At 45.6% G+C, this 23,132-nt stretch overlaps 1 long non-coding RNA gene across 3 annotated transcripts in view; it reads right to left on the reverse strand.

Moving 5' to 3' along the window:
• The window catches only part of LOC138800379 (uncharacterized), a 29,954-nt gene extending 8,730 nt beyond the window's left edge, over positions 1-21,224 (reverse strand). For all 3 annotated transcript variants that reach the window (XR_011364448.1, XR_011364449.1, XR_011364447.1), the window contains exon 1: positions 21,118-21,224. This is a non-coding gene — a long non-coding RNA (uncharacterized lncRNA). The remainder of the gene's footprint in view (positions 1-21,117) is intronic.
• Between the last annotated feature and the right edge of the window lie 1,908 nt (positions 21,225-23,132).

The raw sequence follows: 23,132 nt of genomic DNA on the forward strand, positions 1-23,132 counted from the left end.
CCGTAAAAAAAAATATGGATGAGTTATAATCGACATGCTAAAAAAAAAAAAAAAAAAAGCATTTACAGAAATACGGATGCACTACATATGCCCAATCTGTAATTTTTAGCTGATTGTACAGGTGGATAACAGGAGGCATCTATAGACTTAAAAAAGATACTGAATGGCGACGCGTGCATGCAATGATCAGCTAAATCGACGCTCCTTATCAAGAGCCCAGGCCTGTGTCTCTTTTGGCACAGATATGGCCACAGACCCATGAGATACAGCCTATTAGTATAGCTCTTTAAGAAAATCCTCATGTCACCTTAAACTGACCAGTCAAGAAAGCCGTATCATGTGTCTGCCCCTTCACCGAACAGATGATTCTGCCTCCTTAGTGCCAAGTGTACAGATTATTACTACGCTCCTCGCTGTCAATGGAGAATAAACAACTATAAAGCCATGTTGATTTAATTTATTAGTCTGTATTCCCAGGGAACATTTTACTCATCATTTGTCAAGACCTCAAGTAATCAGTCTGACTCCATGTCAAGCACAGCATCTGTTAGCACAACATCACTCCGCTCAGCACCATTTGTTTTTTAATGACTGCGATGAGAGATAAATCACAGGTTTACACCTTGGCTGCCAGATAAACCCCTAGCAGGTGTATGGCGGTGTAGTCAAATCTGTCACCAACGCCATTCAGGTAATTAATGACCTATAGGAACTATAGACATACACATAGAGCACGTCTGTAATCAGGAAAATGGCTGTCATCTCAGCGCCTGGGGTAGTGATACTATGATGACAAATCTTTAACTATATTACATGTAGTATCATTATGTTATTACAGGATAAGTGCGCAGCGCCAGCAAGTGACTGGCTGTAAGTCCCGTCTATTATCTCTAAACCTGAGGCACAGATGTAATACATTACGGCAGACTCATTTATAGAGCGAGAGATGCGAAAGTAGGGTTAATGGTTCATTTTATATGGCACCATCAAAGGGCAAGTGCTTGAGTGGTTTTAAAGACTACACTGGGAGCGATGGAGAACAGGGGATCATCTATAATCCTAATGCCAGGGATGTGTGCTTTGATCTGTGTGATAACCAGGACTTTAAAGGAAAAAATTGGTATTTATGCTGAATATTTTGGGGAAGCACCAAGAGAAATCTTTCCAGAATACCTTGGCTGGTATTGATGCCTTGCAGCATTTGGTTAAAGGGTTTAAAGGGAACCTGTCACACCAGGGGCATAGCTAATGTCTCCTGGGCCCTGGTGCGAGAGGCCAACTTGGGCCCCCCCTCCTTTCACGACCAAGTGATGCTATTGGTGTATATATATATATATATATATATATATATATACACACCAAGACAGATATTACCAATAACACCAGCATATTATAAGAGAAAGTATTATCACCGTACATATTACCGCCATACTGTTACCGACCAAATCCTGTATACTGAGACCAATATTACCAGTAATACCAGTATATAGGAAGGAAACATTACCGCCACACTACAACCACTACCATCGCCACCATATTGTTACTGACCAAATCCAGTATACTAAATCACCTCATCCAGTCATATAGAGGTGGCCCCAGCTCTACACAGGTTCTATACACCATATACAGTACAGTGCAGTTATATCAGGTGACTCACAGGGGACGTCTTTTCTGATCAGAGTTCTTTCCTTTTCATCTTCTTCTCCATCCGTCCTGGGCCGTAATGAGAACTTCCCCGAGCCACAAATCCACAGAATCTGCCAGAGAGACATATTAGTCTCCTCACACTGGCACCATCCACATCTCTATACACACTGCACATCTGTATTGGCCCCTTTACACCCTCATTTAGTGGGTAGCCCTGACTCTATGTGACCCCCTAATAATATATGCCCCCCTCTGTGTATTCCCTCTCCCCCTATGTTGCCCCCCCAAATAGATGGCCCCTCTCCCCCCATGTTGCCCTCCTTATAGATGGCCCCCTTTCCCCCCACCCTCATAGATGGTCCCCTTTCCCCCCCCACCCTCATAGATGGCCCCTCTTTCCCCCCACCCTTATAGATGGCCCCCTCTTCCCCCCTCCACCCTCATAGATGGTCCCCTTTCCCCCACCCTCATAGATGCCCCCCTCTTTTCCCCCACCCTCATAGATGCCCCCCTCTTTTCCCCCACCCTCATAGATGCCCCCCTCTTTTCCCCCACCCTCATAGATGCCCCCTCTTTCCCCCCACCCTCATAGATGCCCCCCTCTCCCCCCCCCTCATAGATGGTCCCCTTTCCCCCCCCACCCTCATAGATGCCCCCCTCTTTTCCCCCACCCTCATAGATGCCCCCTCTTTCCCCCCACCCTCATAGATGCCCCCCTCCCCCCCCCCCTCATAGATGGTCCCCTTTCCCCCCCCACCCTCATAGATGCCCCCCTCTTTTCCCGCACCCTCATAGATGCCCCCCTCTTTCCCTTACCCTCATAGATGCCCCCCCTCTTTCCCCCCACCCTCATAGATGCCCCCCCTCTTTCCCCCACCCTCATAGATGCCCCCCTCTTCCCCCCCACCCTCATAGATGGTCCCCTTTCCCCCCACCCTCATAGATGCCCCCCTCTTTCCCCCCACCCTCATAGATGCCCCCCTCTTTCCCCCACCCTCATAGATGCCCCCCTCTCCCCCCCCCGTCATAGATGGTCCCCTTTCCCCCTTACCCTCATAGATGGGCCCCTCTTTTCCCCCACCCTCATAGATGGCCCCCTCTTCCCCCCCCCACCCTCATAGATGGTCCCCTTTCCCCCCACCCTCATAGATGCCCCCCTCTTTCCCCCACCCTCATAGATGCCCCCTTCTTTCTCCCCCTCATAGATGGTCCCCTTTACCCCCAACCTTAATGATGCCCCCCTCTTTCCCCCCACCCTCATAGATGGTCCCCTTTACCCCCAACCTTAATGATGCCCCCCTCTTTCCCCCCACCCTCATAGATGCCCCCCTCTTTCCCCCACCCTCATAGATGCCCCCCTCTTTCCCCCCACCCTCATAGATGCCCCCCTCTTTCCCCCACCCTCATAGATGCCCCCCTCTTTCCCCCCCCCCACCCTCATAGATGCCCCCCCTCTTCCCCCCCCCCCACCCTCATAGATGCCCCCCTCTTTCCCCCCACCCTCATAGATGCGTCCCAGGGCCGGGACAAGGCGTTTTGGTGCCCTAGGCAGAGAAGGCAAATGGCGCCCCCCCCCCCTATACAAAATAAAAACTATATATATATATATATATATATATATATACACACACACACACCTAGGGGGGAAATTATCAAACTCCATACACCACCTCACATAGTATAGCCCCCACAGTGAATAGCCAGTGTATATACAGTCTCCATACACCCCCTCACATAGTATAGCCCCCACAGTGTATAGGCAGTATATATACAGTCTCCATACACCCTCTCACATAGTATAGCCCCCACAGTGTATAGGCAGTATATATACATCTCCATACACCCCCTCACATAGTATAGCCCCCAGTGTATATACATCTCCATACACCCCCTCACATAGTATAGCCCCCAGTGTATATACATCTCCATACACCCCCTCACATAGTATAGCCCCCACAGTGAATAGCCAGTGTATATACAGTCTCCATACACCCCCTCACATAGTATAGCCCCCACAGTGTATAGGCAGTATATATACAGTCTCCATACACCACCTCACATAGTATAGCCCCCACAGTGTATAGCCAGTATATATACAGTCTCCATACACCCCCTCAGTGTAGCCCCCAGTGTATATACATCTCCATACACCCCCTCACATAGTATATCCCCCAGTGTATATACATCTCCATACACCCCCTCACATAGTATAGCCCCCAGTGTATATACATCTTCATACACCACCTCAGTGTAGCCCCCAGTGTATATACATCTCCATACACCCGCTCACATAGTATAGCCCCCAGTGTATATACATCTCCATACACCCCCTCACATAGTATAGCCCCCAGTGTATATACATCTTCATACACCACCTCAGTGTAGCCCCCAGTGCAGGGCCGCCGATAGGGCAGTACAACTGGTACTGCCGTATGGGGCCCGGACCCTAAGAGACACGGGGGGGGGGGGGGGGGGGGCCCGACCGCTACGCTAGGGGGGCCCGCACGGCCCCCCTTGCCACCTGTTTTTGAGCATCCCACTGATCGCTTTAATGTTCCGCCCGCACAGCGGGCGGAACATTAAAGCGATCAGAATACAGGAGAAGGACCTGTCAGCGTCCTCCTCCTGTATTCTCTCCCATAGGCTGCCGGCACTTCATACCAGCAGCCTATGGGAGGCCGGGCCGTGATCATGTGCCCCTCCGGCAGGCGTGATGATGTGACGTCATCACGTCTGCCGGAAGTCCCGTCCCTGCGGCTCGCAAGATGGAGGCGGAAGAGGAGGAGGAAGAGTTGCTGCCTGCACAGCGCGGATTAGGTGAGTAGGATGTTTGTTTTTTTTAAAGGCACCTCTGGGGGCATTATTAGTATATGGGGGCACCTCTGGGGGCGTTATTAGTGTATGGGGGCACCTCTGGGGGCATTATTAGTGTATGGGGGCACCTCTGGGGGCATTATTAGTGTATGGGGGCACCTTTGGGGGCATTATTAGTGTATGGGGGTACCTCTGGGGGCATTATTAGTGTATGGGGGCACCTCTGGGGGCATTATTAGTGAATGGGGGCACCTCTGGGGGCATTATTAGTGTATGGGGGCACCTCTGGGGGCATTATTAGTATATGGGGGCACCTCTGGGGGCGTTATTAGTGTATGGGGGTACCTCTGGGGGCATTATTAGTGTATGGGGGCACCTCTGGGGGCATTATTAGTGTATGGGGGCACCTCTGGGGGCATTATTAGCTCATGGGGGCACCTCTGGGGGCATTATTAGCTCATGGGGGCACCTCTGGGGGCATTATTAGTATATGGGGGCACCTCTGGGGGCATTATTAGTATAGGGGGGCACCTCTGGGGGCATTATTAGTATATGGGGGCACCTCTGGGGGCATTATTAGTTCATGGGGGCACCTCTGGGGGCATTATTAGTTCATGGGGGCACCTCTGGGGGCATTATTAGTATATGGGGGCACCTCTGGGGGCATTATTAGCTCATGGGGGCACCTCTGGGGGCATTATTAGTATATGGGGGCACCTCTGGGGGCATTATTATTTCATGGGGGCACCTCTGGGGGCATTATTAACTCATGGGGGCATCTCTGGGGGCATTATTAGTGCATGGGGGTACCTCTGGGGGCATTATTAGTTCATGGGGGCCACCTCTAGGGGCATTATTAGCTCATGGGGGCACAGCTGGGAATCCTACATACAGGGGGCATCCCACACAGCGCAGTTACAATGGGAGCCTACAGGGGGGAGAAAGGAAAGGAAGTTGCTAGAAATGTGCGGAGCCTAAATTGTTTGTCTCGCAGGTTCTAAGGGGATGAAACGTATCTGGAAGGACTCATCATGGAGGTCTGGGCCGGATGGAGAGGAAAAGGGAAAGTGACGCCTCAGATCAAAGAAGACGTCACCTGTGAGTCCCTGTATGACACTTTTCTTATTTTGTAGAACATCATTTAGTAGGGGCGCCCCGAGGTGACAGCTACTACATTATCTGTACTCAGAGATATCACTGTGTTATCTGTTGTGTTACATAGGACTGCAGGTGACTACTACATTATCTGTACTCAGAGATATCACTGTGTTATCTGTGGTGTTACATAGGACTGCAGGTGACAGCTACTACATTATCTGTACTCAGAGATATCACTGTGTTATCTGTGGTGTTACATAGGACTGCAGGTGACTACTACATTATCTGTACTCAGAGATATCACTGTGTTATCTGTGCTGTTACATAGGACTGCAGAGTGGGGTAGGGGTTCCCCTGTATTCAGAATGCTGTTGAGTGCTAGGCAATGCCCCGTCTGGGATTATTGAATTTCAAGGGTCTATGCAGAGCAGGATAAAGACACCTCTGCTGCACAAACAGGATCTCCTAGAAAGCGTTCTCACCACCATGTATTCGCTATCACTGGCTTGGGTGAGCTAAACTAGTCTGCCTGGGGGGGGGGGGGGGGGGGGGTGATTTGTATATGCTCACTAACATGGAACAGCCTCATTATATTAGCCTTATCAACATATTCTATGTTAGTGAGCATACCGGGGGGGATATTGGTGAACATATACAAATCAAACAGCCCCCCCAGACCCTCGAAATTCAATAACCCCAAACGGGGCATTGCCTAGTACTCAACAGCATTCTGAATACAGAGGAACCCCTACCCCACTCTTGTATAAGTTTTAGTCTCCATCATAATGAGCCCCGCTGGGCTTGTAGACACGCTATAAATTGTACGTTGCAGGGGTGAATATAATGCACTGCATACAGAGCACAAGAGACTGCTATACAAGTAAGTGTCTATTTGAATTGCACCTTGTTCACATTTAATTTCTACAATTTTATAACTGTATAACAGAGGTTACATTTTAAGCCACTGGGGAAAATGGAGTATATGAGCCAGTTCTCTAGAATTGATCTGAACCAAATTATACCTCCCAGCAAGGCGTGGGGCGAACACACAATTTTTTTTTTTTTTATTAATGTGGGGGGCCCAGACACTTTGGTTGTATGGGGCCCCGAAATTCCTGATGGCGGCCCTGCCCCAGTGTATATACATCTCCATACACCCCCTCACATAGTATAGCCCCCAGTGTATATACATCTCCATACACCCCCTCACATAGTATAGCCCCCAGTGTATATACATCTCCATACACCCCCTCACATAGTGTAGCCCCCAGTGTATATACATCTCCATACACCCTCTCACATAGTATAGCCCCACAGTGTATAGCCAGTGTATATAGTCTTCATACACCCCCTTAGTGTAGCCCCCACTGCCTGATCTGGAAGCAGCTTACCAGGTTACTTCCCCCACTCCACTTCTCTCCTCCTTGGCTCCAGACACCATGTGACATATTAGTAAGAAGCTCATTGGTCAGAAGGTCCAGAGCCAGGCAGAGGGAGGAGGAGTGTGTGTAGATGTCTGCCGCCGCGGGACTAGAGTCCTCAGTAGCAGAGAAGGGATGCAGTGCCACGGGTGAGGTCGGGTGGGGGGATTTACTGTCTGCCGGGGGAGGGGGAGGGAGAGAGAGTGACGACAGGGGCTGATGCAATGTGAGGTGGAGGGGCGGCGCTCGGCAGCGCAGGGCTGGAGCATGCAGCTGCTTTAGGGCAGAGCGGAGGAGCGATCACTATCTGCCCGGGGGGAAGGAGAGAGAGTGAGGACAGGTGCTGGAGAAATGTGAGGTGGAGGGGCGGCCATCAGAAGTACAGTATCCTAGTAAAAAAATTTTTTAAAGACATTCAAATTGCGCCCCCTGTAATTTACCACTAGATGGCGCCCTAGGCCATCGCCTATGCCTGCCTACCCTTTGTCCCGGCCCTGGCCCCCCCTCTTCCCCCCACCCTCATAGATGCTCCCCTCTTTCCCCCCACCCTCATAGATGCCCCCCTCTTTCCCCCCACCCTGCAGGCTGATAAAAAAAAACAAAAAAAAAAACTTAACTCACCTGACAACGCGCTCCCACGTTGATCCTCACTCCTCCTGGTCTGTCCCCGGCTGCTGCACGGCTGCAGGTGGTGTCGCGTCTTATCCCCGGCAGCGCGCGCATCCCAGAGCTCCCTGCGCGCCAGAACCGGAAGTCAGGGCCCAAGGCGCGCAGGGAGCTCTGGGATGCGCACGCTGACGGGGATAAGACGCGACACCCCCAGCAGCCGCGCAGCAGTCGGGGGAAGACGGAGCCGGACTCTTGTGACCGCAAGCAAAACAATGCTTGCGGTCACAAGAGTGATTGATCGGTAGGGCCCGGTCGCGGCGGTAGCTACGCCACTGTGTCACACTGAAAATGCAGTCCAACCTGCAGGCATCATGTTACTGAGCAGGAGGAGCTGAGCAGATTGATATACAATTTTATAGAAAAAGTACCAGGATAACTGGTTATTTAGCCATATAAGTCTCTGCTCATTCTGGGCTAAGTAGTCACATGGGCGGTCCTATTCAGAGATATACAGCTCTCTGTGTGTGTGTGGGTAGAAAGAGCTGTCAATCACTAAGTAGGACCACCCAATTGACTTCTTAACCAACAATATGTAGAATAGACAAGTCAATGTCCCTTGTCAGTGACTGACTACCTGTACACTTACATACAGATAGTTTTCAGTCTTTAAATAGGACCACCCACATGACTACTTAGCCCAGAATAAGCATGGGTAAATAACCAGTTATACTGAAAATTTTCCTACAAAAATATATATCAATCTGCTCAGCTCCTCCTTTTCTATAACAAGATGTTTGCAGATTGGACCACATTTTTAATGTGACAGATTCCCTTTAAGGGGCTTGTACAGTGTTAGGAAAATATGAAAGCTTTAAAAAATGTATGTTGTATTGCATTTAGCTTCATTCACTTCTTTGGAGCTGCAGTACCATAGACAACCAATGGACCGATGTGGCGCTGTTTCTAAAGGAAAAAATAATTCTTTATCTGTCATCACTAACATGCTGCTTGAGCCACGAATCATCATGACAGTCCCCGGTGGTTTCTCTCTGCCCTATTAAACTTGATTGAAAGATTTGTCCCTGTTTGGCTATAGGAAGAAATCTATCAACCAAGGAAGGGAGAAGACACCAGAGACCACCCCCACCATGACTCCTGGTTCACGCAGCATGAACATGATTACAGGTTCATTTTAAAATGTACCTATCTTAAAAAAAAAAAACAAAGAAAGACTTTTGACATATCACAGGATCACCTGAAAAGTTATCAGTAGACTAAAGCCCGTATTCCACGGGTCGTTGGAGGAGCAAACGAGCGCTGTCAGCGCTCGTTTGCTCCTCGTTCGGCGCTCGCTGCCGCCGCTATTCAACGCGGCTGCAGCGAGCGGGTGAGTGCGGGAGGGGGCGGCGGGGAGCTGCGGGGGGGCTGCCCGGGGGATCGCTAGATCGTCCGGGCAGCCCATAGGATATAGCAGCGCCTGCTGCCGATGCTCCTATTCAACGGAGCGACGGCAGCAGATCGCTGCTATATCAGTCGCTTGTTTTTCAACATGTTGAAAAACAAGCGACTGCAACGATCAGCCGACATGAACGATGTCGGCTGATCGTTGCACTCTATTCCACGGAACGATTATCGTCCGTAGCGGTCGATATCGTCCGAAAACGAACGATAATCGTTCCGTGGAATAGGGCCATTAGTGGGAAGCAGCCTGGTAGCATGCTTCACTTCCCTGCTGTCAATTATCTCTATCCAGTGGTCCCATAGACTTACAATGGAGTCTGGAGATCTCCTGATTGGCGGGGGTCTCAGCAGGGAAACCATGACCAGTGTTTGACATGTTCCTGTGACAAGTCAAATTTTTTTTTTTCTTTGCAAAAGGAAGAAATCCATCTCCGGGTGGAAATACAACTTTACTTTTAATATAACATTTTCTTAAAAAAAAAAAAAATCAAAGGAAAGTTTTCAAGTCAAGTTTTATTTTCACCTGGAGCCAGATTTCTTTCTTTCGCAATTAAATCCTCTGGACTTCAGCTTTGTACCCGAGGAAGGTCTGATTCTACTCTCTAGAAGTGAGAAAAACTGATTGTTTCTTATTTCTTTAAAGGGGTAGCTCACTAAAAAAAAATTCCTTCAAATCAACTGGTGCCAGAGATTTGTAATTTACTTTTATTAAAAAATCTCAAGTCTTTCAGTGCTTATCAGCTGCTGTATGTCCTGCAGGAAGTGGTGTATTCTTTGCAGTCTGGAGAGCAGGGGAGGTTTACTATGGGGATTTGCTGCTGCTCTGGACAGTTGAAGTAGGACATACAGCAGCTGATATATATACTGGAATACTTACGAATCTCTGGAACAGTCTGGCACCATCTGATTTGAAAGGAAAAAAAATGTTGAACCACCCCTTTAATGAAAGTGCTTATTTAAAGGGGTTGCCCACTTTATAGTAAAATAGTTCAGTGTACAGTATTAGTAATTGTACTCACTGTATATACTGACAGCTGCTCCCTGTGTGACTCATAGAGCTTAAATCCGACTCCCCTCCTCCAGGCTGTGCTGCCCGACTCTGTGGTGAGTCTGATCATAAGATGGCCGACAGGGAAGAACATGTGACCAGGCCCCGCCCCCTAGTGTCCACCACTGAGCCTGTATATTCCTATAGAGGACACCAAGGGCGGGACATGCTCCTCCATGTCAGCCATCTTATGGACAGCCACACCACAGAGCAGGGCAGCCCAACCTGGAGGAGGGAATTCTAATTTTAGCTCTATGAGGTACGCAGGGACCTACTGTCAGTAAGTTATGTGAATACACACAAAACAATTTTACTATAAGGTGGCCAACCCCTTTAAGGATATACATATGTACTATAAGATGAAGATTTCAGCGATCAATTCTCATCACATTTATGCAGATATATTCTATCCACCACTATGCAGATATATTCTATCCATTGATTGTAAGAGATGCTATACTGGAGTATCTTAATGAAAACAATCTTATGACGCAGCACCAGCATGGATTTATGAGGGATCGGTCCTGTCAGACTAATCTGATCGGCTTCTATGAAGAGGTAAGTTATAGACTGGACCTGGGGGAGGCTGTGGATGTTGTGTATCTGGACTTTTCAAAGGCATTTGATACTGTGCCGCATGAAAGGTTGGTCTACAAAATGAGGATGCTGGGACTTGGGGAAAAAGTTTGCAAATGGGTAAGTAACTGGTTGTGTGATAGAAAACAGAGGGTGGTCATTGATGGAACATATTCAGATTGGGTTTTAGTTACTAGTGGGGTACCACAGGGGTCAGTGTTGGGTCCACTTCTTTTTAATATTTTCATTAATGATCTTGTAGAGGGGCTACAGAGTAGAATCTCCATTTTTGCAGATGATACTAAACTGGGTAAAGTAATCACTACAGAGGAGGATAATATCATATTACAGAGGGATTTGGAGAAGCTAGAGGCTTGGGCGGAGAAATGGCAAATTAAGTTTAATGTGGATAAATGTAAGGTTATGCATTTGGGCCATAGAAATAATAAGTACAGTTATGTGCTAAATAATAAAACACTGGGTAAAACTACTTCCGAAAAGGACCTGGGGGTATTGGTGGACAGTAAACTCAACTTTAGTGATCAGTGCCAGGCAGCAGCTGCCAAGGCTAATAAAATAATGGGGTGCATCAAAAGAGGTATAGATGCTAAAGATGAGAACATAGTTTTGCCTCTTTATAAATCACTGGTCAGACCACACATGGAATACTGTGTACAGTTTTGGGCACCGGTATATAAGAAGGACACAGCTGAACTAGAGCGGGTGCAGAGGAGGGCAACAAAGGTCATTAAGGGAATGGGTGGGTTACAGTACCAGGACAGGTTATCAAGCTTGGGGTTATTTACGCTAGAAAAAAGACGACTTAGGGGCGATCTGATCACGATGTACAAATATATGAATGGACAGTACAGAGATTTTTGTAGTGGTCTTTTTACTCCTAGGTCTGTAACAATGACAAGGGGGCATCCTCTACGTCTAGAGGAAAGAAGATTTCATCATCAGCATCGACGCAGGTTCTTTACTGTACGAGCGGTAAGACTGTGGAACTCTCTGCCACATGAGGTTGTCATGGCTGATTCATTAAATAAGTTCAAGGGAGGCCTGGATGCTTTTCTTGAAAAATATAATATTACAAGTTATGGGCATTAGATTTCTGGTGATACGTTGATGCGGGAATTGTTCTGGTTGCCATTGCTGTCGGGGGAGGGGGGGGGGGGGGAGTTTCTCCCTGTGGTGGGGCGTTTGTCTCCTGCCCCATAGGGGTTTTTCGCCTTCCTGGATCAACACAGTAGGATTTTCCTAGGTTGAACCTGATGGACTCTTGTCTTCTTTCAACCTTATTTACTATGTTACTATGTTACTATGTTACTAATATATAACCTACCCACCAATAAATTATAGGTCTTGGCAAATGGCAGTGGAAGAAAAAGCCTCATATGTAGGGAATGTATCACCTTCTATCTATGCATCTAAACATATTCCTTTTATTAGCAATTCTATTGTTCTTGAACTTTGTCCCAGAATTAGGCAGTTTGTAGCATACATCTTTGTAGTTAACTCCTTTGTGTAAGTTATGGTGACTTCAAGCGCTTTTGGTACTAATGCAAGTGTCACAATGCAGAGATAAAATTACACACAACTTGCTTACAAACTTGGAAAACGTTACTCAGACAAGGCACTTCAGATTTGGTTACAGGGAATTGGTGTTAAAGGGGTTATCCAGTGCTACAAAAACATGACTCTTCAGGTGCGGTTTGCAATTAAACTTCATTCACTTCAATGGAACTGAGCAGCAAAACCCGCCCAAGCTGGAGATAAGAGTGGTGCTGTCTCTGGAAGAAAGTGGCCATGTTTTTATAGCGCTGGATAACCCCTTTAAGCAATCACTAAAATGCTCTAGTGCTTGTTACTCAGGTCGAGCATTTTTCAATGCTTGGATGCTCCACTTAAGTAACAAGCCCCATTAAAATCAATGGGAGACTTGAGCATTTAACCAGATGCCTAGAGGGTGCCTAGTCCACCTTCAAACTGTCTTGCAGTTAGGCATTGCATTTTTTTTGTTATAATTTTTCTACATTTTGTTTACACATCACTTCAAGGGATGTAATATGCAAAAACTGAAATAAAAAAATGTAATACCTAACTGCAAGACAGAAATCCTGAGGTATACCCTCAAATGAAAAGGAAAAATTGGCATTTATTGACCGCTTGCTGATTCGAGCCCCGCAGGTGTTGTGTCAGATGCCGCAGACCTTCTGTCTGCTCCGGTCACAGGTAGGTAGGAGAGCCTGGCTGGTCACTCCAAACGTCTTCCACCAGGACCCCCGCACTCCACAATCACTCACCACCGTGCATCACCATCGAAGAAGGCTGAAGGAGATGCCCTAATATCCACTATTAATGCCAGGTAGCCGCAGGTGAGGGTAAAATGCTTTGTCAGTACAGTAGTACGAATATTTAAATAGCACCCTGAGCACCACAAGGTGCTTAGATGGGCATTAAGCTTTCTTACCACTACAGGGAACAGTCAGATAGATAGATAGATAGATAGATAGATAGATAGATAGATAGACAGGTCCTCAGTGCTTGGTTGATCTTACTTAGAGGAAATTACAGTTTCTGTTGCAATGGCAGTATTTGGTTCTGTATGGCAGAGTCTCTACATCAAGCCTCTGAGCCAGGGGTATAGTGATACTCTACTATCTACTATGACTCTTCAGCCAAGGGGTCAATATCTCCAGCACCAAGGGCACACTGTAACACAGTCTTTCAAGCTTTCTCTGATGCCCCTTTATTTAAGACATAAAGATGTTGTCCAAGAAAAACAACTTTTCCCCTATCCACAGAAAAAGACCCCCCCCCCCCCAACGATCTCCGTATGAAGCCCCCTGCTTCTGTATTATGAATAGAACCGCGGGTACGGCAAGTGACCCACAGCTCTATTCATTCCTATAAAGCAATGGAAAGAGCCAAGTACGCTGGAGGAGCGCTATACTCGGCTGTTTCCATTGGCTCCATAGGAGTTAATAGAGCTGTGGGTCACATGCCGTACCCGCAGCTCTATTCATAATAAAGAAGCAGTGGGCCTGATACAGAGTTCGGCGGGGGTGGAGGTCTGACCCCTCCACGATATTACACGTGATATTACACGCACAGACAGCAAGCGGGAAGCCCGATCCTTAGATCGTTCGGGTGGCCCATTAAAGTCAGAGGTGGTCTGCTGCCGCCACTCCTATTACATGGAGCGCCGCACTTTTCGACATGTTGAAGGACCATGATCAGCCGACATTATGCATGTCAACTGATCATTGCCTTTCAACATGTGCTATTACTCTGGATGATTGTCTGAATGGTCGGTAATTGGCCAAATAAGGCTGATCATTCAGTGTAATAGGGCCTTAACACTAGTGATCAGTCTGTAGGCTGCCCAGGACCACTAACTATTGATGTCACTGATGGTACTTCAATGTTTCTTGCTCTAGGAGCCCTCTGGCCTCATCTGTCTTGCTGGCTGCCCTCTGGATAGGCATCGCCATAACCTCTGTTCTCTTTGCCACTGATGGGGACCCATGTCTATGAATTTTGTGTTGGAGCTCAGCCCCTTACAGACAATAATGGTGCTGTCCTAAAAAAAAACAACTTTTTCCATATACCGGTACTTGTGGACTCTAATACACATCTTTAATAACGTAGTACATGGAATTGTGGGAGCTTAATAAAAAAAATCCCATTCTAATAACCCAGGTACTCAATATTTAAAGTGTTCCTTTAAGAGATAATATGATAATATAATCGGTTAGACAACTTACATTTTAGGAAGCAGATTTTATCCTTCAATATCCTTTTTTTTATCCTTAAATAACCTTTCTTAGGATTTTGCTTTACAAAATCCTTGTATTATAAATAAGTAAGTAGATGGACGTCTTGCCAAAGATCATTGATGCTTGCCTCGGAAAGCTGAGACATGGGGACATTGTAAAAATAAGGTGTTGTTCATCTTCTAATAGCTTTCCTTTTGCTGTTGATTTCCTCGGGGGAAAAAAAAGGATGAGACCTAAGTGCTATATCCGATGTCACTGGCACAATGATAAAATTTAATGGCCATCTTTTTCCAGCGTCATACGGTACTGAAGGACTGATGCTGATGGATTCCGTCATCTGGATGAAAAGACAGACTGGAAATGCTTCAAACCCTTCCGTCAAATATATAATGCAGTCTCTAGGGTCATTCACTGCTTCTCTATACTAGAGCTATTGGGTCTGGTGCTTCTGTGGAAAATAATGATTATTGTTTTAAGGCCCTATTACACAAAGTGATTATCGGCCATATTTGGCCAATTATCGACCATTACGGCCGACAATCGCTTAGTGTAATAAAGGCAATCATGCACAATGTTGGCTGATCATTGTTTTTCATTGTCTTTCAATATGTTAAAAGACAAACAATCTTGATAGCAACAATCTGCTGGCGCCACCTCGTGTAGTAGAAGTGGTGGCAGCAGACTGACGCTATCTCTTAGGGCCCTATTCCACCGGACGATTATTGTTCAGATTATCGTTAAATCGTTCGAATCTAAATGATAATGCACAAGCCAAGAAGACAGAAATGGCTGCACATCGCACCCATGCCTGACACGAAAGCTTATTCAGCTATATTTAAAACCAACATCAGAAGTTAGTATATAATTTGGCCAAACCATATTGCCTCATGTACCACGTGCAGGTCTTCTGATACACATAAGTCCCTAAACCAAAAAACATCACTGTGCCGGTCAGCGACCACAATCCCCGCAAAACGTGCGCAAGCAGAGAAAGGGAGCCACGGAATGGCCCTGCAACCCCATTGTCACAGGACCAGACCCTAAAGGGCCCCCCCGGACCCCGCAGGCACCACCGGCGGAAAAAGTGGACGCCAAGCAACACAAGTGTGAACAAGCTCTTACCTCTCTCTCCATTCCTCTGCAGCTAGAATGGGAGAATACTAGGAGATCCTCCCCTTATGTATACAGGTGCTTCCTGCTAATTTGGATTACATGGGTCTTACAAAGCACGAGTGCTAGCCACAATGAAAAAAAGGGACAGAATACATAAAAAATGCACAAGCCAAGAAGACAGAAATGGCTGCACATCGCACCCATGGCTGGCACGAAAGCTTATTCAGCTATATTTAAAACCAACATCCGAAGTTAGTATATAATTTGGCCAAACCATATTGCCTCATGTACCACGTGCAGGTCTTCTGATACACATGAGTCCCTAACCAAAAAACATCACTGTGACGGTCAGCGACCACAATCCCCGCAAAACGTGCGCAAGCAGAGAAAGGGGGCCACGGAATGGCCCTGCAACCCCATTGTCACAGGACCAGACCCTAAAGGGCCCCCCGGACCCCGCAGGCGCCACCGGCGGAAAAAGTGGACGCCAAGCAACACAAGTGTGAACAAGCTCTTACCTCTCTCTCCAAATGATAATGGTTCGGTTGAAATGCAGTTAACGATTAACGACCGAACAAGAAATCGTTGATGGCTTTATAAGACCTGGACCTATTTTTATCGTTGCTCGTTCGCAAAAGGTTCGCAAATCGTTCGCATTGAATAATACGTCGTTCGGTTATTCGCAGTAGATACGAACGTAATAGCGAAGAAAAAGCGAAGAAAGAACGATCGCAAATACGATTATAAGTAACGAAAAATCGTTCCATGGGAATGAGTGAACGTTTACAGGTCTTTCGCAATAGCGGTCGTTTGAGATCTTTAATCGTTAACGATTATGCAAACGATAATCCGGTGGAATAGGGCCCTTATAGCCTCCCCAGGCGTTCTAAAGATCATCTAAAGGAGTCTCCTCAGCAGCTCTCGAACTTGCTGTCGGCGCGTGTAATAGCAGCGGCAGCAAACAAAGGGCAAGCGAGAGCTGACCTGACTGGTCCCACTGATCTGCTTGCTCCCTGTGATCACCCCATGTAATAGGGGCTCTAAGATGACCATGCACTTTCAGTATCTGTGGACCAACCAGCTATCTTTCCTAATCTCATACACATGCACACTTGGCATGGGTTCATGTGTAATTTATGAAGCGAGGAAAAGTGAGCTGCTGCTAGACAGCTCCGGTGTCTGCTTACCTCTCTAAGAATAGAAATCCAACATGACCATGATGTGGCAGGCACACCGAGCCAATATACGGATGAGGAGGTACACAGCTGTAGCCACTGATTGGCTGTGTGGGGCTGCAACGTCACAACAACAGGTCCCGGAAGCAGCCACAAAGCGGGTGAGATGCAGGAGCCAGGGAGGTAAGTGTGCTTTATTATTGCTAAACACTGCAATCCTGGGAAATATCAAAAAGTGTGGTGCATTAAGTATCTATTCATAAATTTTTACAGTATATGGGGAAGTATGATATGGGCTCAGGAGCTGAGCCTGTTTCAAACATGGTAGGTTCCCACCGCTACTAGCTGACAGTCATTGCCGCTAATCAGCTTTGGAGAACAGTCTGATGCAAGTTACTAAACTCTTAAGACAATTAATAGCTATTGCGGCATCTAGTGAGTTTTTTGACAGGTGTCCGACCTGTGAGAGTTCTGAATAATGACCTACCCCGCAAAGCAACTGCAAGGAGCTGATTGGTTGGCAGCCTGAGGCCTTCTGAAGGCAGGTAGGGTGTACTAGAAGAGTGCCAATATACAGTAACTGTTCAATGTAGCAGAGTAGTATTGCATTGATCTGTATAAGAAAAAGACTAGGAGGAGGACTAAAAATGTTTTTAGACAAAGTAAAAAAAAAATAAACTGACAGTGAATTTGTCCCTTGATCATTCTTTAACACCTTAACGACTGCTAACGGATATATCCATTGTAAAGGCAGCCTGAGGGCCTCTTCTAGGCCTGTAGCCTGTAGCAATTGAGTGTCCAGATCATAGATCAATGCAGTACATCTAATGCATTGATGTCTATGAGCAATCATGGTATTGCTCATAAAAGTCTCCTAGGGGGCTACAAAAGTGTGTAAATTTTTTTTTTATGTAGGAAAAAAAATCCATAATATAATAAAATTTTACCCCCCCCCATTCTATTTTTTTAATTAAACAAATATTAAAAAACTAACATATTTAGTATCACTGATTGCAGAATCACCCAAACTATTAAATGATCACATTCCTGATTTTGCAGGGTTAGCAAAAAGACACCAGTGTGTATAATTGCTTTCTTGGGGTCACATCACATCCCAGAAAAAAATAGAAAAAAAGTGATCAAAAAGTTGCATATGTGCAAATGTGGTACCAATAAAATCTACAGGTTATGGCGATAATAATAAGCTCTCACACACCCTATAGACTAATAAATCAAAAAGATTATACGAGTCAGAATGGAGAACTTTGAAGCATATTTATATAAATAAACTTAATTTTTAAGTAGTAAAATAATGTACAAGGTATATAAATTGGGTATCATTGTTATTGTACTGACTTGAGGAATATATATATATATATATATATATATATATATATATATATATATATATATATATATATATATATAAAACAGTTCAGTTTTGCCACATGACAAACAGGGTAAAAAAAATTCAAAAATGGCTGCTTTTTTTTTTTATTTCTCCTCTAAATTTTTTTTTTCCAGTTTTGAAGCATATTTTATTGAATAATTAAGCATGCCATTACAAAGTACAATTGGTGTTACAAAAAAAGACCTCACATAGGTCTATAGATGTAAAAAAGTATAGCCTTCTAAACACGAGGAGGAAAAAACAAAAGTGAAAAAACGAAAATTGGCTTGGTCATTTAGGGGTTAAATAAAAAAGAATAATATACTTGGTATCGCCATATGCAGAAATGTCTGAATTGCTGATTTCTGGCTGCCTCACATCCAAGAAAAAAATAGAATAAAAAGCAATCAAAAAGTCTCATCTATCCCAAATTGGTATAAAAAAAAACTACAGATGACTAGAGATAGGGATCAGAGCATGGCAATGCAAATCAATAATTACTATTATTTTTTTAAGTAGTAGAGCAAAAATATATAGATTCAGTATCAACTCTGTCGATGGGAAAAGAACAATGTTATGGTTCTTACAAGGAGAGGAGGGAAAATAAGCATAAACCAAAAATTAAAATTCACCAAGGCAGGAGGGGGTTAAATAAACCCCACTAATATTATTATCAATAATCAGTGTCATATTACAAAATATTATTCTAATTCCTACAAAACATATAGAAGGTTTGTTAAAGAAATCTGCAGGATTAGAAGGAGCCTTGCAGATTTTGTGTGGTAGGGATCTCAGCAGAATCCTCCATATGTTGCTCTGCAAACGTCCTTCACACAACCTGTAGAAGCAAATGTTCCCATTACTCAGAGCCGCAGTCTCTGCCTGATGCATCTGCCTGAACCCAGATTGCATTGTGTGAGGAGCGGATTACTGGGAGCCTCTCATGTATCACAAGTGTCAGAACCTTCATCAGCCGCACAGACACCAGACCTGCTAGATTCTTGGCACAGATCTCATTTACTAAGTGCAATGTTTAGCTGGCAATCTTTCCTTCCATAGAAAGTTAATCATCACTTACCTCCATTTTTGTTTCTACCCAAGTGCTCCTCTGACTGAGCACAGTTATGCTCAGCCAATCGCGGCTGAGCAGCTAATGACGCGGCAGAGGGGGGCCGGCATGAGGGATGGCTGGAGCGGTTCGGCCGGCCTCCCGAAGATGTCGTCATTGTCCCAAAATGGCGGTCGGGGGTCCACAGTCATCTGGTGAGTATACTGCACCACACTTCCGGGGTGGGGGGGAACATGGGGAAGGGGACCATTCACTAACATAACATACATTACAAAGTTGTATAACTTTGTAATGTGTGTTATTTTACGAATAAATGTTTAGCGCCGCACTACCCCTTTAAGTCCTGGAAAATGCCTATGAACAAGCCAACACTGATCCAGCACTCCTGTAAGCTCATTTCTCTTGATACAGAACCAGCTTCATTTACACCAACTGTCCAGTCCCCCCCCCACTATGCCAGCCGTGGAGTGTGACCCGGCCTAGTGGAATCCCTCATGCCAGATGGATGAATCAGTATACTGAGGGGTAAAGGGGCACACAACTTATATTCTATTGCCCCAGTTCACATTCACACTCATATCACAGTCAGCAATCTCAGGGGCACATCACCCCTCCTAAAGGGGTTATCCAGTGCAAAAAAACATGACACACCAGAAACAGCCCCACTCTTGTCTCCAGCTCGGGTGGGGTTTTGCTGCTCAGTTCCATTGAAGTGAATGGAGCTTAATTGCAAACTGCACTTGAACTGGATACAAGAAAGTGGCCATGTTTTTGTAGTACTGTATAACCCCTTTAATACTGAGTATGGAGCTATGGGTTCCAACTGCCTAAGTCATTGTGTCATCATTGTCCATGTGTATAGTAATAGGATCACAAATGAAATATTTGCAAAGCTGTATTGTATAAACCCGGCCTTCCTCCTCTTCATCCCAACCACTCTCCATCTGCTTCTTCTCTGACATTATCCTCCGCTCTTTTCTCATCTGCCCCTTATCTCTAAATAGATTTCTATCCTTCTTCTTTCTCCTCTCCCCTCCCCCTCGTATCTCTCTGTCTCTCTTCTGCTATTTCTCTCTTCCTTGAAGTTATAGCTGATCAAATGATCCTTCTAGGATTTCAGGATTTGATATTCCTGATTCTTTATGACTTTAGTTACAATAGAGAAAGACACTAAGCAGTTGTCTCCCTATAGTTATTGATGTGATAGATTATGCATCCCATACCTGTAATGCTCCCGGGCAGGGGCGTAGCTAGGATACATGGGGCCCCATAGAAAAAAAAACGGTATGGGGCCCCCTCCCCTACACACTTAAATATATATAAATAATAAATCTCTTGTGGCCAGAGGCAAAATCCTGTGTGCAGCCACAACAGTGACTGGCAGAGCAGAAAGCCAATGTCCATCCACTGTATTTAACTATAACAGCCTATTAGGAGCCTCATGGTTATATACATAGGTGCAGGAACAGACTACCCTTTGCTTAACCCCTTATTTAGTGCAGTGTGTAAGTGACCCAGTGTTCTCTTATGTGCTGCAACACAAAAAAGGGTTAATATAGAAGACAATTAGCTCTCTCCTTCACTACTCCTGCACTGATAACCGCTGACCTCTGCAGGAGCTCAGATCACAGAGGTCAGAGGTTATCAGAGTAGTGAGGCAGAGAGCTAATTGTTAACCCTTTTTGTGTTGCAGCATGTAAGAGAACACTGTGTCACTTACACACTGCAGTACATAAGTGGTTAAGCAAAAGGACACAGGAGGCTCTTATCTTCCCTTTGCAGGGCCCTGTTCCTCCAAGGGACCCATAGCAACCGCCTTCCCTGCCTCTATGGAAGCTACGCCACTGCCCCTGGGTTAAAACGCTTCTATAACTATCCTATGTTTGCACTATACATTGACTACTATCTCCTCACATGTCTGGTGGAACTTGCTGCTGATGAATTCTGCTGCCTTATTTGACTTCTGAGCCAAGTAGAGAGGGACTTACTAAGGGGGAGATTTATCAAACATGGTGTAAAGTGAAACTGGCTCAGTTGCCCCTAGCGACCAATCAGATTCCACCTTTCATTTTCCAAAGAGTCTGTGAGGAATAAAAGGTGGAATCTGATTGGTTGCTAGGGGCAACTGAGCCAGTTTCACTTTACACCATGTTTGATAAATCTCCTCCTTAGTTTCACCATTTAAAACACAGGTGTCAAACTCAGGCTTTCCAGCTGTTACAAAACTACAATTCCCATCATGCCTGGACAGCCAAAGTTTTAGCCCAGTCATGATGGAATTTGTAGTTTTGCAACAGCTGGAAGGCCTGAGTTTGACACCCCTAAATGTGGCTGGTGTTATTGTTCCCTACAACATCGGGGTACCCCAACTCCCATCACACCTTACAACACTACTGGGTTTTCACTGGGGGAATGAAGACTAAAGGGCCCTTTTACAGGGGGTGATTATTGTGCGGAAAATCCTTATATCGTTGGAATTTAAAAAATAATAGTTCTGTGTACTTGTAGACAACGATCGTAAAATTGTTTGTGTGTCGTCAATCGTTGATTTAGATCTGACCCTAAAATCATTGTTAATGGTTCACTAATCATTCGCTGTAGTCCTACATTCATTTACTAATGATTCTGTCAGGCGGGAGAGGTAGGGACAAGACACAACAGTGAGCCCTGATACTGAGCCCACCCACTGTCCCCTCCTACTTGCCTCAAACGGCCCTAGGTAGTCGCGGATAACCACAAAGGCGGTGCCTGCTCTGGTATAGGTGAACACAGAACAAGACAGACGAACAAACACAAAGGGAGAGCCAAACAAGCCAAAGTCCAAACCAAACGAACAACGCAGTACAAAATCGGTAGTCGGTAAAGCCCCCCCCCCCCCCCCCCCAAGCCACTAGCCTGCCAAGGAGATGTGGGACACCTTGCAGGATCCCTCAAGGTCAGCTCAAGGTCCGGCTTCATAGAGCACAGGCTCTATGCACAATGCTCTGTGGGTTTCTGCTCATGTGTTTGGCTTGAAGAAGAGGAACCACATAGTATAATGTGGCGAAAACTACATAACAAGTCTATAAAAATTTGCAGAAAGATGACTTTTGTTTTTCGGGCATAGTCCTTGGCTGTTCTTCACCCTGTCACTTTGTGTATGGCACCTTAAACGTTTACTTGGCTCTTCCATCAAGACATAGACATCTGTGTGCACCCACCTTTCAATCATCTTCTATATGAAAAAATATGTTTGGAAAATAAACTTACTGTTCCTGTGCAGAGATATATATATAGTTGAGCTCCCAGAGGCCTGTTTTACAGATCCTGTAAGATAGGGATCCCTATCCTAGAACAGGGGCCGTATCTACCATGTCGCGTTCCTGGTACTGGTGTCTTCCCTTCAGGTCCCCTACAGCACCAGGACCCAGTTGCCACCCATAGTTCTGCATCCCCCGCTATCTTCCAACTCTCACAATCTGTTCTCCAGCAGAATAATAAATGTCCATCAAAAAGATATGGTGGACCTTAGTGAGAACTGCAATGTTAATCTGGGAAGAAAAGAAATGGGGACATAATGTGACATATTATCACTGTACCTTATAAATCTGAAGTGTTGCACATTAGACTTCCTCCAAGATGCTTTGTTGGTGTCTAGCAGATACGCCATGAATTATTTCCCAGTTACCATAAATAAGCAGCCTTGATTTTCAATGTAATTACCTTGGGATATCTGGGGGTATAAATCACGGCATTAATGTTCAGCGCAGCTTGTAGCCCTCCCATAAAATGACTTCTCAACAGACTGAGAGAGGACTACAAGATTGTCAGCAGGTGTTACCCCGCAAAGAGTACCCCCCCTCTCACACACACACACACACACACACACATACACACACACACACACACACACACACAATGTACTGTGAATAAAGGCTTTGGTGATATTA

The sequence above is a fragment of the Dendropsophus ebraccatus genome, chromosome 9, assembly GCF_027789765.1.
Source record: "Dendropsophus ebraccatus isolate aDenEbr1 chromosome 9, aDenEbr1.pat, whole genome shotgun sequence".
NCBI lineage: Eukaryota > Metazoa > Chordata > Amphibia > Anura > Hylidae > Dendropsophus > Dendropsophus ebraccatus.